Source organism: Cydia strobilella, chromosome 12 (assembly GCF_947568885.1).
Source record: "Cydia strobilella chromosome 12, ilCydStro3.1, whole genome shotgun sequence".
NCBI classification, from domain to species: domain Eukaryota; kingdom Metazoa; phylum Arthropoda; class Insecta; order Lepidoptera; family Tortricidae; genus Cydia; species Cydia strobilella.
In genome coordinates, this window is record NC_086052.1 from 3,917,104 (window position 1) to 3,936,024 (window position 18,921).

General features: G+C 37.7%; 1 protein-coding gene across 1 annotated transcript in view; it reads right to left on the reverse strand.

The window, feature by feature from the left end:
• The window catches only part of LOC134745932 (uncharacterized), a 234,868-nt gene that overhangs the window by 94,671 nt on the left and 121,276 nt on the right, over positions 1 to 18,921 (reverse strand). The window lies entirely within an intron of this gene.

Sequence of the window (18,921 nt, forward strand, 5' to 3'; positions counted from 1 at the left end):
AGTCAGTTAACATTGTTTTAAGATTTCGGTCAAACTTTTTATCCGTTTTAGCTAATTTTATTTTCTCTGGTAGCAAGTTGTTGTTCGCTTACAGCGTTAGACTGAATGACAGGTGGATTCGCTCTCCGATTTCCAGGTAGTTCCAAGGAATTGGGCATATCTACGTCCAAATCAGCCATTGAATCGGTGAAACCAAACAATGTTGCGCCGGATTAATGACTAATTTCGTTCTATCCAATTATTTTATTGACTAAACTGTAATCCGATCCGATGATTTGTAGTTTAAATAAAACCACAAATGTTTGTCCAATCACGGTACTGAAACCATTGGCAGAAATGAAATGTTTGTTGAAATCGAAGAACTATTGATACGAGGACTGATAGTCAGTGGGTCCCTTAAGAGTAAATAAGCAGTTGAATAATTAGCAAGCCAATAGAATACGGTAGTTAGATTGATTTATTCGCTAGGCGACCTTTTACAAGGATCTTTTTAGTGTGGTCCTTTGTCGACACATAAAACTCATTATATGGAAAAATATAGCGTTTTAAAAAAGCATTAAAAAAATGCGTTATAGGGACGCTCTGGTAACACGCTCCGTGATCAAGTTCAAGTGGACAAAGGCGGCACGCATAGGACATTGTAGTGAACGTGGTATATATTGGGCATTTTCTATGAAAAGGGACCTTATTGTCGATGGCGCTTACGCCGCACAGCGTCGCGCGGCATTATATTTATATCGGAGCATCGTTTATAATGGCGTAAGCGCCATCGACAATAAGGTCCCTTTTCATAGAAAATGCCCCATATGCTGGATCATTGTCCTGCAAGTGAGCGATGTGAGTTAGCCAGGAGGCTCTCACGGAAACGTTTAGCTGCCTTTCTTGGCAGGAGACCGGTTACGGCTACGGAATCAGCGGATTGAGAAAATATACATTCGTCGTGCATTCATTGCATATCGGGCAGCTATTGTTAATTTGTTATCGCCGTGGTCTCTTATACAATTTTAAAGAAAAAAATAATAATATATATATGTATATATGTGTCTCGTTTACTTATTTTCTTTTCGGATAGTTTGGTGTTAATAACATAACAAAACAGTCATAATTAAGTTTAGTATGTAAGCAGTGGGGGGACACTCCTCCTTTCGGGCAAACTCGGCTCCGTTCGCCTTTGCGTGCACGGCCACAGATAAGAAATTGACTTGAATTTTGACAACCCTAAATAGCCGAAAGGGATAGTGCCATACATTAGAAAGGGAGAACATTATTCGACCCTGAATCAAATGTCAAACTTGCGGTTTGTAGGAAGTGTCCTTTCTACGGTACGGTAGTACTATTTTTTACTTATTCTGTGATATAAGGTAAAAAAATAAATATAAAGAGTATTTCTTTTCGCCTACAAACTGTGATGCAGTTTGGCGAAGCTTTAAAAAAACTATTGTATGTTAAGGGTTTTGTGTAAATAAAAAAATATTAAGACGAATGCTCTTAGGAGTAACGCATCTAGTGGCCGATTTCTTAATGTAGTAACACTGTCCACTGCACAGTGTTGCCGTATTAGTAGATCGGTTCCCTACCCTTATTTTCTTGGATAAAAATTGAAGTCTCTCTATCACTCTTACATATTAGTGCAATAGAGAGACAGATAGCATTTTGCTATCGTAGCGCAAACGATTGTCATCTTGGCTAGGGACCCAGAAGTTACCCGTAGCGGTATTTATTCCATTTTTAGGGTTCCGTGCCCAAAGGGTAAAAACGGGACCCTATTACCGCCCTACCCTACCCTACCCCTATTGACCCTATTGTCCGCTGTCTGTCTGTCTCTGTCTGTCTGTCCGTCTGTCACCAGGCTGTATCTCATGAATCGTGATAGCTAGACAGCTAAAATTTACCCAGATCATGTATTTCTGTTGCCGCTATAACAACAAATACTAAAAACAGAATAAAATAAATATTTAAGTGGGGCTCCCATACAACAAACGTGATTTTTTTGCTTTTGCGTAATGGTACGGAACCCTTCGTGGGCGAGTCCGACTCGCACTTGGCCGGTTTTTTTTATTAATATAAAGAAATATTATACTAAAGTCAATTTTTTTATTCCGTAGACTAAAATGACATTTCATGTGTTGCTAGTTTTTTACGTCTTATAAATATAAATATAAGACGTAAAAAACAACACATGAAATGTCATTTTAGTCTACGGAATAAAAAAATAGTCTTTTTTTATAGGTCACTGTTAGAATAGTGAAGAATTTAGTGGCCCGCCCACAAACAAGTACGTAGCGGGTGTTTCGGCTACATATTGAGATGACAACCATCGAGGCATTCGAGGGCTCTCAAGGATTGAAACGCTGCCAGGACCAAAGATAGACGATTTACCTGGAAATATCGCTGTATATATTTTCATGTTACCTGAAATAACAGAGAGTAAATAGTCAGAGTTCATAATGTTATCTCCTTTACCCTTGAAATAAAACTATGAAAACGGATTATATCGCGTATATTGAATTTATAATACATCCCGACGTTTCGAACTCTTTACAGCGTTCGTGGTCAACGGGTGACTAAACGGGTGACCTTGTTAAAACCAACCAAGAGTGAAAAAGATAGGATCGCGATTTCGTGGTTGGTCGCATAGTAAAAGTTGCTCAGTATTAATCCCAAAACCTCCCTGGCAAAGCATTCAAGCAAAACTTTTACTTGCCAATCACAACTTTTTTGTTAATAAGGAGAAATAGTGTATTGAGTTATATTTAAAGCTGCGGGAGGGGTATTTTTATGGACCGTATCAAGTCAAGTCAAATGTACCAAAAATTCTACTTCTCGCTGTTAATATTTTTCCGGGAAACATGACCTCTATCCGGTACAAGTAATTATCCTCAGGCGTTCATTACAGTATCTTTTGATTATATTATATCATTGTTTGATTATTAAGTGTGCTTTTAATTTTGGGCCTTTTCATAACTGGACGTAAATTAGCAAAAAGAATACATCCTCAGAAAATTTTCATTCGAATGATTGAATTTTCGTTTTGAGGAAATGTTCTAATTTTATTGGCAGATTTTTGTGGGCTGGATCGTTTTCCCTTAATCACGTCCTGTAAACCTACCCTATAACTTTTCCTCGTACTTAAGCCAGGTGTCACGCGCTGCGGGCGCTCTGTTTATTATATATATTGATGGGTTTAACTTTCGCGCTACGCTGAATACATCTGACGCTTTTGTTCGGAGTTACTGAAGGATGAACTTGCGATGGAATCGGATCTATACGTTGAGTATTTACTCGTGTACAATAACAATACCTATTGAAGTAATTTCTGTAATAAAAACCTTTATTGAAAAGATGATAATAACTATATACATTATTTGTATAACACAAAATTATGACTACTTCTAAAATAAAATGATTAAAACTAAACCTACCTATAAAAATAAAAATCCCTATAATAAACCGTGGCCTCTTGGCGAGGTGCCCATCACGCAGGCAGCATTCCCGCGCTGTATCGCGATAGCAAGCCTTTGCGCGAGAAAGCTGCCAGAGCGAGGGTCCCCCGTTGCCTCTCTCCAGCGCTTTCCGAGCTCCTTGTGGAGCCCGCGTGCACCCCTAGCCTGAACGAGTGACTCGACACCAAAAGCTAAGCTACATATTTAGAATTTATGTTGTCTGGTGTGTTTAGAAAACTAAAATAAGTATACTTAGGCTTTAGAAAGAACCGAAACTCAATTAACGGTATTATTTGACAGATGCAGCAGCATTACTGTTGCTAAAGCGTTGAAGCGGGTAATGTCACTGTTAATTCCTATTAGAAAGTTCAATCCGCATCTCATTTTAATAAACAGTGACATCGCCTACGGTCAACGCTGCAGCAGTTCCTAACACTACTGCGGTCTTAATCCAAATGTCAGTTTTAAGCTGTGTGCGTGACAGTAAGCTAGGCTTTGAAAGTCTTAGGGACTAGGTATACAATATTTTTGTCAAATCGAAGACAGTTTGTTGGCGAATTGTGCGCTCCCAAATTATTATGAGTATAATAAATATGCAAATAAACATAACAAATTCCAACGAAAAGTGACACTTGTGATCTGGGGTCTGGCAATGGAAACGGGGAACATCTCCGGACAGCCGAGCGTCTGATGATGTCTCGTAGAGAGGCGAAACACGTGTCGAGTATTGTAATTTTGGTGGCGGTTTGTTATATTTTTTTGCGTATTTTTTTGCGATGAAACGGTGGGATCATTAATTGCATATAAAAATACGCAAGTAAGTATAACGGATTACACTGACTAGCTAGCACTTTATATTTCGCGGATTAGCAAAGTAATTTATGGTTGTTTTAATGAATATGGGTTAATATGGGTTTCCGCAAAGTAACGTTTCTTTCTGTTAATTATTTATGCGTTCTACATGTAAAGAAAAATCTGTATATACTAATACTAAAATTAGTTTTTAATACTGTACAGCTAGTATGTGATTAGCTGTGCGTGCCAAGGCACCATCATATTTTCCCATCAACACATCGAATAACCCCCAGGTTGTCCTAAACCGTCGGTCAAAGGCTAAACATCAAAGAATTCATAATTGTGCAAATTTACCTGGAGCTTAATTACGGTCCTTCGACGCCATTTTGTCAGAAAAATGGCGGCTGTTTGTTAAGGTTTAATTGGCAACACGCATATTTCAGGGACAAAAAAATCCTCTTTTGTTGTTCGGGTTTCAGACGGTATCGTATTTTGATATCCTTTTGTAAGGTTTCGTCAACGTCTTGCTTTTTACTTTCAAGGTTCTGCTCAACTTACAGTTAGTGTTGCTAAGGTCTCGAGTACTTTTGACTCGCGAGTAAAGGATTTGATTTAAAAATGTCTATAATCAAGCAAAAACATTTGCAACAAGCTTCGTCAAAATATGCACTGCACCTACAAAATATATAAGCACAGCATCGGTATCATCATAGTCGCGTTTTTATCACTTATCGTATCATGCGTCACTTTCGCACTTACGTACTTGTTAGAGCGTGACAGGTATGGTGACAAATGATAGACAGCCGTCTATCTTAGCCCCGCAAGTTTCGGCAACTGCCTACTACCTATACTAATAACATACCAATTTACACCCCACCCATACTCACCCAGTCCAAATGTGTCAAATAGTTTTGATTTAAAATGACTTTTATTTTAACAAAATACTCGATTATTCATTTTAGAGGTTATATATAAACTCAATGGCTGAAAACTTATGGCGTTATTCATTAAACGCATTACAAGCCTCAATAAGCTATTAATCGTTACTCTTTATCTGTCATTTTGACTTTTCTTGCAAATGGTTACGATTGCCTGGGTCACTCTTCAAACTATGGATGGTATAGAAAGGATGCCAATCTCTTATGGCAGAATTGTTGCAAAAGTGACCGCTTTCAGCTTTAAATAATAGTTCCTAATCTCTCCGGTGGCGCTAGTTAGGCTCTGGGACATGAGTATAACATGAACCATAATATAAGGCAACAAATAACCCGACCAAATTACGTAAGTTGTTTTTGGTAGTATTTCGGTGTATGGTGGCGCCGCCTAATTACTGTTTTTTGATGGACACTTTTCATACATAGAGATTTGGCTCCTTTATATAGTCTCCATGCTTCAAACCCTGGGTTTATGTATTTAAGTAACCAATCATACAGTTTTTTTTATAAATTATGCTAATACAGTCGCCTGGCTGACGAGAGAGAATAACAATAAGAAAAATAATATATATTATATAGGTAATTACAGCATTATATCATCATACCTACAAAATTCCCGGAGTGACCTCATGAATCGTTTAGGACCCCCGAGAGTTCAAAAGGTAGCGTAAGGTGTTCGTGACTTGCACATACAATTTAACAACATGATGGTATTGTAATAATATGCGATTAGATTTTAGTACAAGAAATTACAACTTCATTACATTAAGGGGCTACCTGAGGTTTTCATCGATTTTTGACAAGTTTTGAATCGTATCTCCTACTTTTGCACTACATATAGAATTATAAGACAAGCGGCTATCAGTTCTTCAATCTTTTATCTCCATTTTTGTCTACCGGATTATGAAAAAAATGAATACTTATTTATTTATGATTGTTTTAAACATTGCCTAAAAAAACACTTTTTTCGTATCTCGATTGCTGTGAAAGATCTTACTTATACGAAATCTACATATTTGGGTTCGTCTTAGACGTCTCTAAAAATTTGTCTAAGGTTTTAATTTTAAACTAATTAACACAAAAGTTATGGCCAGAAAACCAGTTTTTTGGCCTAAAATTGTTCAACTTTGATGCCAAATATTTCGAAAACAATGAACTTTAAAGTAAATATGGGATACTATATTACTAAAATCCGTTGCTGTTAATATGATAAGCTACAAAAAACATTAGAAAACTAAGGGATTCAAATCGAAGGTCATTGGGGCATGGGATCCCCTTAAATTAAATCATGAAACCACATTAAACATTATTATATTACTACATTACTTAACATTAAAAAAATATATATATAATATAAAAAAACACACACACAAATACAAAACAAAAACAAAGCAGTAAGCAACAGTCAGTCAAAAATCCCGCCCCGCGTTATCCCCGGCGCAAAGGTGCCGAAAACGCTCGCTGCGTTACCGCGCTGAACCGCAATGGATAACCTCTGCACCAAGAATGACCCGGAGCGGGGATCCAGGCCGGGTATTTTAGTTGGATATAATAGTTGGATGGATCTATGTAGTGTATGAAGTTTGAAGTGTATAAAGAGGATGGATAAACGTGAACCTTCTGTTTTGTATTAGTTTTTCATTTTTGCATTTGTACCTACCTACTGTTTGTCCTCTACTTATGACCGTATAATGTACCTAGTCTGTATAATACTGTTTGTTTTAAACACAGTGTATTAGTTCGCTGTAATGTTGTGTATTTTTTTGCACCAATAAAATAAATAAATATTATTATTTTGGGGTATCTAACTGGATATTAATGATCAGACACAAGTCTACAGTATCCATTAGCTTATTTAGAGTGCTTGTTCAGATATTTTTGAGCACCTCGGCCGTTCCGATATATTAGATGGCGACTGTACCTGCACTAACACTCAAGGAAAATTTTATTCTGGAAGTCATTCTTTAATGCAGTAATTTGGACGGAGATGTTTGTATGGAAATTAATGAGTCCCAAAATATTAGGTACTGCGGCAATCTGTAGGCGTTAGCGGCTCACGCTAATTGGTGCAGCGGTGCACGCTGACTTAAAGTCGTATCAAAATATAATAAATACCATATCAAGTCGTTAAGGCAGAATCGGCCACCCGGCTCAAAAGCCATTAGTCTGGAAAGCTATCAACCGCAGTGATTTAATGCACACATTGAATCGTTTTGCATTCCTAAATAATCTAAACATGCACTGAGGCCGATTCGATCAAATTGCTGATTTTGATATAATTTTGACATCATTCGCGCATTATTCGGCCATTTATTCTCATTGGCGTTAGCTCACTGGCTAATTGTTCTAAACTGTTATGGATATGATCTGTCAGTTGTCAACAGTGACATTTTTGGACCATACCATTGCATTGGTCTTATTTACTTTCATACACTACTTTAAATATTGCACTTGGTAAGGAATAAAAACAAGCTGTCTGTTTTTTTATTCCGTAGACTAAAATGACGTTTCATGTATAAGACGTGACATTTCTTAGTACCATATGAAATGTCATTTTAGTCTACGGAATAAAAAACAATATAGTTTGAGGCAAGCGACTAATGAAAAACAAAAAAAGCCTTTTTCATAGCAGAAAGCTAATATTATTGCTTACAGATAAATTGGAATTTGATTTAATACAGAATGATAAATCCAGGTGGATCAGTTGGGTTGGTTCAAAAGAAAAACTATTCGATATACGGAGACACGGTGATTTACCGAAATTGCCATTGAGTCGATTGTAAAAGTTGCCTAATTGCTTATATCTCTTCTACGAAAAAGTTTTTACACAATGATTTTTAATGACCAACCCACTGATCTAGAATGACGCTTACCCTTAAAAAAACCATTACACATAATTGAACCTTTCATGACTGCGAAAGAGGCAAACTACAAATGAAAAAAAAAAAACATGATCACTTTCGACTATCATAATTATATTTCGACGAATTATAACTATGTCGATGCTTTTTAACAGATTATAATTATTTGCGCAATTTTTCAGTCAGAACCGTCGTAAAAGTTCCTCAGTATGACTTACATATTCACCTCTCAGAACTGCGTCATAAATAAAAAGAATCAGCTTACAATCCTCTTCAGAAAATTACGTCGACACCCTACGAGAACGAAAGTTGACGCGCTTAGTATGACACCCGTTGAAATTTCATTAAATTTGATACCTTATTCACATTTAATAAGGATCATATTTGATCAAGTTTACAAATGCACATACGGTAGTTAATGTAGTTATGTTAACCTTGGACGAACTTAAGAATAATTGAATAGAAAAGTTTAAAGGGTCTCCTTAACTTACCTTGACGGAACTTTACAAACTTGATGACTTGACGTTTTGACACTTTATTTGGATGAAGGTCGTTAAACTTCGGCATTTGGATTGAAAGGAAGGTGTGGATCAATAAACTGGTCTATATTAGTTTAGGAGGTACACATAGAGGTATAAAAGGATGACTCACGCTAGACTAGGCCGTGCCCGGGCCGGGGCGTCCGACATGTCATTTTCTATGACGGCTGATCGGTGATCGAGTAATGTTTTCCATAGAAAACGAAGCTTCGGAAGTTTCGGCCCGGCCCCGGCCCGGTCTAGCGTGAGTCATCCTTAATTAATATTGTTGATGTGGGACAAAATTATTTATCCACCACTTAACTTTGGCGGTTGTTATTAAACTTATTAACCTCTTATTAGGGTTCCGTACCTCAAAAGGAAAAAAACGGCTTATAACATCACTCGTCCGTCTGTCTGTCTGTCTGTCAGTCCGTCTGTCACAGCCTATTTTCTCCGAAACTACTGGACCAATTTAGTTAAAATTTGGTATACATATGTAAGTTTGTGACCCAAAGACGGACATGTAACGTAAACAAATGAATTTTAAACGTGGAGGCCACTTTTGGGGGTAAATGAGAAAATTAAAAAATAAAGTTTTTCAAACAATATCGTGTTACATATATGTATGATAACTATGATAAGGATAGTTATCTATCAGCTGTATTATGTGAGAATATAAGGTGCATTGGGATAACTTCCAAAGCGGGGTAATATAAAAAATTGAATATAATATCTGTAAAACCGGAAGCACTTCATACTTTAGCCAGAGCGAGATACACAGAAAGTACCTTAGTTACGCACACGCTAGCGAATAGGTCAGTATCAAACTGCTGGTAGCCGTACCCGTACAGGATCTTCAAATCATAATACAAACACGAGAGGTTAATATGCTATATTAGTCTATGCTTACTACTTGACACTATTGAATTAAAATAATATTTGGGCAATTACATATTCATGATATCAAAGACTGGTTATTTAAATGAAACACTTAGGTAAGTAATAAACATGTGGTTCATTACGAACACACAGCTTTCCATTAGTTACTAGTGTATTATTGACTATAGTATTGTTACTATTTTCCGACACCGACACCGGATTCAAACATAGCACTTACTAGCGCATATAAAAGGGATAATCATTTATTTCATCCTTTTTGAAGATGGTATTTTGTCTGTCGGCTGAACATACATGGGAGCCAAATCTCTAGCTTAGGGCCACCCTACACTAGCGTCTCCCGAGCGCCGGCGTCTAGTCAACTCTATGGCTGCTGCTGGACGCAACGTTGGCGCAACTGCGCAGCGACGCCATTTTCCATAGCGCTGACTACACGCCGACGCTTAAAAGACGCTAACGGCACGGCGCGGCGGCCATAGGTTGGACCCAGACACAGCGATCGGACCTTTTGTTCCCACCTATGGCCGCCGCTCGCCGCTGTCGGCACCGCGCGGTGGCCGGGCCGTTACTTATGTGGGTGGCCTTTAAGGCCATCTTATCATTGGTTTTTAGGGTTCCGTACCCAAAGGGTAAAAACGGGACCCTATTACTAAGACTCCGCTGTCCGTCTGTCCGTCTGTCTATCACCAGGCTGTATCTCATGAACCGTGATAGCTAGACAGTTGAAATTTTCACAGATGATGTATTTCTGTTGCCGCTATAACAACAAATACTAAAAAGTACGGAACCCTCGGTGCGCGAGTCCGACTTGCACTTGGCTGGTTTTTTATCCTTAGTTTCTTCCGCACTGAACGCTACGCCGACGCCCTACATAATCAATAATCAAAATCTCTGTTATTCAGCCATATATCCCCATAATTGCCGATGTGGCTTTACAAACAAGCAGCCAAATCCTGCGTTAATGTTCGCAATAATGCCCCATTTGTTATTCAGTTACCGATTCGGGAAAATAAACAAAATAACCGCGGAAGAGTACTCTTTACGGCTCTTGGGTATTAATAGCGGGTGAGAGAATTTGATTTATGGCTCTTATCTATAGTACTTTGGTTGGTAAGGAAAATTTGTAAATATTTGTCTACTTGTATTTAAATATTTTGAGAAAAGAAAAGATGGCTTAAGAAATAAATGCTAATGATTTAATAAATTATTTAAATAAAATTCATCATCATCATGTCAGCCGATAGACGTCCACTGCTGGACATAGGCCTCCCCCAAGGCTCGCCACTCCGACCGATCCTGTGCCGCTCGCATCCCGAATTCCCGCGACCTTCACCAGGTCATCGCAACATCTCGTTGGAGGCCTACCAGCAATTCGTCTTCCGGTACGTAAATAAAATTAATGCGCTAAAAACATTTAATTACAGGGACATTATAACGAGTTCAATGTATACTCACTGCGCTAAATAAATGCTATCTTAACCTTCTAAGGCCCAAGGTCTCTTCAGTTCGATGAAATTTAAACCCTATTCAACTTTGCTTTGTTTCGTTCAATTTTCCAACAACGCATAATCAACTGTATTTCCTACAATATAGGTTCAAATTTCAGTGGCAAAATTTGGATTTTTCCTTTGTGCCATACATGCCGAGGCTATTATAATCACTTTTTCTTCTTAGCCTTTTTCAACCTCGTGAGTGTATACCTCCTTCATTCCACTCCATCTTTCTTTATCTTGGGCTCGCTCTATCCAATTTTTTCACAGTTATAAGACCTTGTTCTTCGTATAAAATAATAACATTTTTTTATCTTTATAGCTTTATTATTTGTGAAACTAATGGTTTCGTTCGTTTTACAAAATAATATAATATACTCATGTTATATAAAAGAATCGGTTTCGTAACAATAAGTTTTTTTCCGTGGACGGACGCCGCACAACCTCCGAAATGCTGGAGGACCACACCCTACTTTGGTTAGCGAGTCCATCGGACCTAGCCGGGAAGCGTAGCTAGGCTGTGCTACCGACCATTCCCCCATCCACCATCCCAGGCCTAGGTACCGGTGGATCGATGGGGTCCAGGAGGACCTATGTGACATCCAGGCGGCTGAATGGCGTCGGATCGCACAGGATAGGAACGAATGGCGAAACCTAGTATCGGAGGCCAAGATCCACTTCGTGTCGCTGAGCCAGCGAAGTAAGTAAGTAAGTATATAAAAGAAGCCTGAGTTTAGCTTCATGTACTACGAGTATGATTTAGCTACAAGTTATCAAGTTTCTTGAATTTAATTTGTTGATAAACTTCGAAGGTTTCTCAAAATACAGTGTAATATTCCTTACACAGCTAATTCTCTTCCCGTATATTCGCACTCTGATGTTTTATGATCACAGATTACTTACATACGTGACAGAGCAAACGTGACTACCCGGTAGCCAGCGCTATATTACTCAATTTCTTGGACATTCGGCTCACAATCGTGTCACTCATCCAGTGTAGTCAGTCATAGCAAAGATATAACTCCGTAATAGATGGATACAGTCTAAGGAAAAAACGTGCCTTGAAAATCAAGCAAATTTGACTCTCGATCAGAGGGCGCTACTAGCTTTGGCCTACTGTCGTATAGATGGCGTTGACGGTTTCGTTTGTTATTTAACAATTTTTACGCATATCAGTGAAAGAACATGGCCAAAATCATAAAAATAATTAATGCAAAGAAAAAAAATCATTTATCCATATTTAAATTTATTTTATCGTATTTTTATAAATCTTCATTTTTAGTTTTAAAGTGTGTCGATAGATGGTAGTGAATTTACTGTGGTTACAAAATTTACTATGACAGTACCGCTCTAGTATAAGTTACTCTATGGTCATAGCAACAATAGAAGGACAGTACGAACGAGAGAGAGAACGTGTCATGCATTATAGAAGGACGACACATGATTCGTGATCTACCACTATCAATCATTGGTTTTGATAGGCAGTGAGAGTTCTACACGAAATATTATTATGTACTGTGCCCTAGTCGCTACGCATTGACACTCTCATCTCGCATTCATGGTCAATAGAACTTAAATCTACGCTGAACTGTGTATTTCGGCTTTGCGTCGTAGTATGTATTTAAAAAAACCGGCCAAGTGCGAGTCGGACTCGCGCACGAAGGGTTCCGTAACATTACGGAAAAAAACAGCAAAAAAATCACGTTTGTTGTATGGGAGCCCCATTTAAATATTTATATTATTCTGTTTTTAGTATTTGTTATTATAGCGGCAACAGAAATACATCATCTGTGAAAATTTCAACTATCTAGCTATCACGGTTCATGAGATACAGCCTGGTGACAGACGGACAGACAGACAGCGGAGTCTTAGTAATAGGGTCCCGTTTTTACCCTTTGGGTACGGAACCCTAAAAAGTATATGGTGACTGTGAATCTTCGCGAACGCTTAATAACCTGAAATATACTAAAGGTCGTCTATGTTTTACGACGTTCGCAAACGCTAATCCTTTTTAAATGGCTCTCGTTGGCCTGATTTCATAAAATCAACTGCGATTGTCACGCTACTGGGACTTTATCTTTATCATTATCCGTTGAATAGACCCTGCTTAAATGTCTAAGAAATAAAAGTTAAATGTTGTAATATTTGTGATACAATACTCGTATAATATCAAATTATTTATTGTTTATCGAAATACAAAAGAAGGCAACATTAATTAATGTCATTACCGGGTCTAACGCGATAAAATTTCATTATTTCAACGTCGGAAAAAAGGTAAAATAATAAAATTTAATCGCGTTAGACGGTAATAACATTAATTATGTGTACGAAACGCGAGTTTAAAGTATTATAAAGCAACATTACATAAAAAACATGAAAAAGAAATGTAGACAACAGGTGTAGACCAGTCAGGTATTAGACAATCAGTTAATGTCATTAGAGCCAAAAATATTTGTACCTACCTACACCACCATATATTAAGGTAAAGTTTATACAAATTTTTGGCACTGTTCGCGTCGATATTTAATACTTTGGCCTACCTACCTACAAATGATTATAAATAATTAAATGATCGCTAAAGTTCTACAATTTAAAAGGTACCTTAGCGTAAATCTTCAACTCTGAGGGTATATGGAATTTCAAAATTAAATGTTTTAAGTTCGAATACTTCGTTAGTTGAAAAAAATGTGACATTTCAAAAATGAAAAACTACTTCTAAATGAAGAATTCTTCTCTTAAGAAGATATAAAATATTTTATACATTTTTCAAATAGTCTCAGGGGTTCGAGATAGAGGTAATAAATATTATGTTCGTTAGTTTTCAGTATGACGTATGGGTACTTCATGAATTAGTAAGATAATATATGCGAATAGTCCCCTAAGTCCAATAAATTTGACAGGCACGTTTACAGACCAACTTCATATCTCTAGACGCATGCGAATATGTAGCCCAAAGCGGTAACGTCATTTACATACTAGTTCTAACAATTCCTTGAACAATACCTGGTGGAGACCTAAATTCTGCTCGAATACCGTACCTATTTGCGTCGGTCGGGAATGTAAAGGGCCTGACGGAGATTGCAGTTTAGGCATATTTCTTACAGCATATTAACTTTATAAAGCTATCTATATGGAGAGGTATAAAAATGTTATTAGTCTCACTAGTTTAAGCGATAATATTAAATTTTTGTTCCTTGTTCATCCTTACAACTTCTTGAACTATTTCAGATCTAGTGGAGACCTAAAACCTGCTCTAATATAATACCTATCCGGAGATTTGGGGCATCCCTTTTAACTATCGATATGGAAAGGAGTATCATTTAAACAGTTCAGCCAGTTCAAAACTACTTGTGTTATTACTAAATTGTTATATCTACATTTACAATACATCCCACAATGTAATCACAATGTAATGTATGTATGGGATGTATTATTAATTCAATATATGCGATATAATCCGTTTTCATAGTTTTATTGCCTAAAATATACTCGAAAGGGCATTACGGAGATTGTGGCTTACATAGCTGACAACATCTTGAACTATGGATATGGAGAGTTGGAACATGTGAATACTTATAGTTTTCCTTGTTTAGAATTGCTAACAATGATAATAACCTCTAGCCACCCACTCGTCAAAACTTGCCAAGACAAATGCACTTTTGATTTATCAAGATTAATATTCGAAATAGAATGGAATAGGACACCTTTATATAAGCCTCTGGGGGCCAGAGGCTAAATGGTTAGGAACATTATTACATAATCATCCTTGGATTCTTATCTATTTGAGACCCAAAACCTGCTCAAATACCAATCTACGTCGATCAGGACGATAAAAGGCCAACGTAAATAGGACCGTAGATTGCTAGCGTCACTTTGAACTATCCGCATCAATAGGTGTCACATTAGAATATATCATCATCATCATCATCATATCAGCCAAAGGACGTCCACTGCTGGACATAGGCCTCCCCCAAAGAGTGCCACAATGACCGGTCTTGCGCCACCCGCATCCAGCGGACTCCCGCGACCTTTACCAGCTGGTCATCAGTCCATCTTGTGGAGGGCCTACCCACACTGCCTCTTCCGGTACGTGGTCGCCACTCGAGCACATTTCCGCCCCAACGGCTATCGGTTCTACGTGCATTAGAATACACCCAATAGATTTTCTTTCTTGTACACCAAAAGATATTTTATTGTCCACAACGGCCAATTTATTGGTCAATAAATAAGCGACTAACGATTAGAGATAAGACCTGAAAAACAGAAGTCGAGTGATTGTTATTAATTGTTTTCTGCCTGTGACAGACGGATCTATGTTTTCTTTTCCCTCACTCAATCTATCCAAGCATAAAACAGCCCATAGACTGTCATGAGATCCATTTAATTTTCCGCCAAAACATAGTAATGACGGCCCTTATACTGAAGAAATCTCGGTCCTTCTTTTATTGCTTCTCCTGGGATGTCTTTTTATGTAACGATCCCGATTTGCAGATGTCTTCATAGCCTGTCCTAATTTTGTCGGACACTTTACGGTCGTCGGGTGGACGTTTATTTCCATTACGTATTGTGGCAAAGGGCGGGATGACTGAATACATAATGCCAAGGGTTATAAGTTGGCAACTAGTCAAAGTGATCACACTTTTCATGAAGGGATGTCTATTAAAGTAGGATCAATAAAGTGAGACTACAAACTCAGCATGCACAATAAAAATAAAATTAAATACCAACCTAGCTTACCTAAATATTGTTCCTATGTGGAAAAACATTATCAGAAACCAAAAACATAATCAACCGTTTTATTGTTTTCCTGTATCCTGTCACCTACCTACTTAATTACCTACTTAATTGTATTTGATATTTTTTTATTGTATTACGTGGTTAATAAAATTATACTTAAGACTAGTAAAAAACCACTTTTGTACAATATAGCGCGATGATATAACTTGAGAATAATAATATATTATAAAATCCTAAATGCTCAGTCTCATTCATCCATCCATACTAATATTATAAATGCGAAAGTCTGTCTGTCTGTCTGTCTGTGTGTTCCCTCTTCACGCTTAAACCGCTGAATCGATTTAGATGAAATTTGGCATAGAGATAGGTTGAGTCCCTGAGAAGGACATAGTATAGTTTTTATCCCGAAAATCATCCCTTAAGAAAGTAAAAAGCGGGGTGGAATTGAGATAATTAATGAAGTGTCTGCTAATTTGTGTGCATAATATGCTCAAATTGAATAATTGCTATAAGACTTTCTCCAGGCGCCATTCTTACTTTAGCTGGGGTTACTAGTCCACGCAGACGAAGTCGCGGGCAAAAGCTAGTATTAATTAAAACCAAGTGAATATGTATGTTCGTGGTGTAAGGTATAGGTACTTATATTTTATTATTAGTTAATGAGGAGGGGAAATCCAGCATTATTTTTTAAATGACTATTCAAAAAAATCAAAAATCAAAAATCAAAATCAAAATATTTTTATTCGGTAGCTTAAAAAACACAAATTACAATATCTGCGCTGGTGCCTCTTTTTAAGTGAGAAAAACACTTGTGCTAAGAGAGCACCGCTCTTCCACGCCATTTTTTTTTTAACATTAACAAAACAACTAAACATGATTTCAATGTACCTATAATTATACTACTATAGAGTACTTAATATAGAAAAGATGTGTGTGTGTGTGTGTGTGTGTGTGTGTGTGTGTGTGTGTGTGTGTGTGTGTGTGTGTGTGTGTGTGTGTGTGTGTGTGTGTGTGTGTGTGTGTGTGTGTGCGCGTGTGTGTGTGTGTGTGTGTGTGTGTGTGTGTGTGTGTGTGTGCGTGTGTGTGTGTGTGTGTGTGTGTGTGTGTGTGTGTGTGTGTGTGTTTGTTTGTTTGGGTCTGTACTAATGTTCGCTATACTTATTTTGAATTAAGTTTTCTATGTCGTTGTAGCTTTTAGTTTGTAACCATTTAGTTAACCTACTTTTACACTCGTATGTAGTGCAGGAATAAATGTCAATGTGTTTGTTAATTTGATTATATAGACTGCAAGATTGTGCCTGTTGCTGTCTTCTGGCAAATGCAGTTTTCACTGTATGGGTTTTAATTACATTAGTCTTTTTCCTACGTGTGCATGTATTGTCTTTTTTGTATGTGGTTCGCTTGTGTGTTTTTAGAATAAGATTTAGAATATACAATTTTCTTACAGATAATAGATTGCAGAGTAAATAGAGGTCGTTAGTAGGGAATCTGAATGGCTTTTGGTGCATGACTTTTAGCAATGCTCTTTGAGCTCTCTCAAGCTCAAGAAACTTAGTCTTTGTGGCACCACCCCATACAGAGATACAATATGTGATGACGGATTGAGCCAGCGATACGTAAACTTGATTTAGCACAGTTTTTGTTAGCACAGTCCAGGTCAGTTTGCGGATCCTATTCATTATGTTCTCAGCATGAAGATGCCATGTGAGGCGCTGGTCAATTGTAACTCCAAGGTATTTTGTGTATTCCACTTTGCAAATAGATGGGCAGGAGCAGATGGCCAGTGAGTTGCCGCAATTATGTATCCTAATTGAGAATTCTTTCTCTGGCTGTGAACGGTTACAGTTGGCGAAGCAAATAAAGTTGGTTTTGATGGTGTTAAGGGTGAGCAAGTGTCTCTGCAGCCAGTTAGCGATTTTTGTGAGGCCAAGTTCTGCAGAGAGGCGGACCTCCTCCCACGTGTCTCCTGAGAATACCACAGCTGTGTCATCTGCATAAGTAAATATAGTTCCCGCCTCAATAGACATGTTGCATAGTTCATTTATATAAACTAGGAACAGCGTAGGGCCTAGAACACTACCTTGTGGCACTCCGTAGGATATGGGGCTTTCATCACTGATGCAATCACCAAGTTTGACCTTCTGTGTTCGGTTCTGGAGGTAACTACTAAAGAGAGATAGAGAGGTGCCTCTTATGCCTTTCTTTTCCAAGATGTTAATAAGGATGGGAACCGACACGGTGTCAAACGCCTTTTTCAGGTCTAGAAAAACCGATAAACATTTTTTGTTTTTATCTACGTTATTAATTATAAGCTCAGATAGTGCCGTTACAGCGTCCTCCGTTGAAATACCTTTTCTGAAGCCGTATTGTGCTTTCGATAGGATGTTAAATTTATTTAGGTAATTGGTTAGTCTATTGTTTATCAGTTTTTCCAGAACCTTCGAGAGAGCGGGTAGGACCGATATTGGCCTGTAATTAGATATGTCACTTTTGCTTCCTCCCTTGTAAATAGGGGTAATGACCGCTTGTTTAAGGGCGTCAGGAAATACTCCCTGTTCAAAGCACAGGTTTGCCATATATGATATTATAGGGACTACGGTATTACTGGCCATTTTTAAAAATTGAGTTGAGATGCCATCCCATCCAGGAGCACTACTTGATTTTAAGTTGGACAAGACTGAGAGTACTTCGCTGGAATCTGTTTCTAATAAAGCAAAAGAGTTCACGACAGTGTTATTTGAAGTCGAATCATCGAGTGCTACATGACTTATTGGATTACTAGTAGCCGGTGGAATAAGTTCAGCGAGAGATTTACCGATGTCAGAAAAATACTGGTTGACAGCGTTTATTGACTCCGTAGGCGATTCTCTGATGTCTAGTAGCTCTTTATTCTCAGTTCTAACAGGTTTGCGGTTAGTTATCTTATTTATCGCTTTCCAGAGCATCTTAGGGTTGTTACTAGCTTTATCTAATTGTTCCTTTTCGTATTTTCTTTTTAGGTTTTTGGTTAGGGTATTGCAGTAATTGCGGTATCTTTTATAAGTAATTTTTAGTACGATATTGTCTGGATTCCTTTGAACATTTTTCTGCATATAGTTCCTATTCCTGATGCATCTTAGAATTCCTGGGGTAATCCATGGTTTAATGATGCGATTACTCCTTGGAATTAAAGTGACAGTAGTGTTTTCCAAGAGGCATCGCCTAATTTTTTGTATAAACATTTCCGTTAGTGTATTAGGATC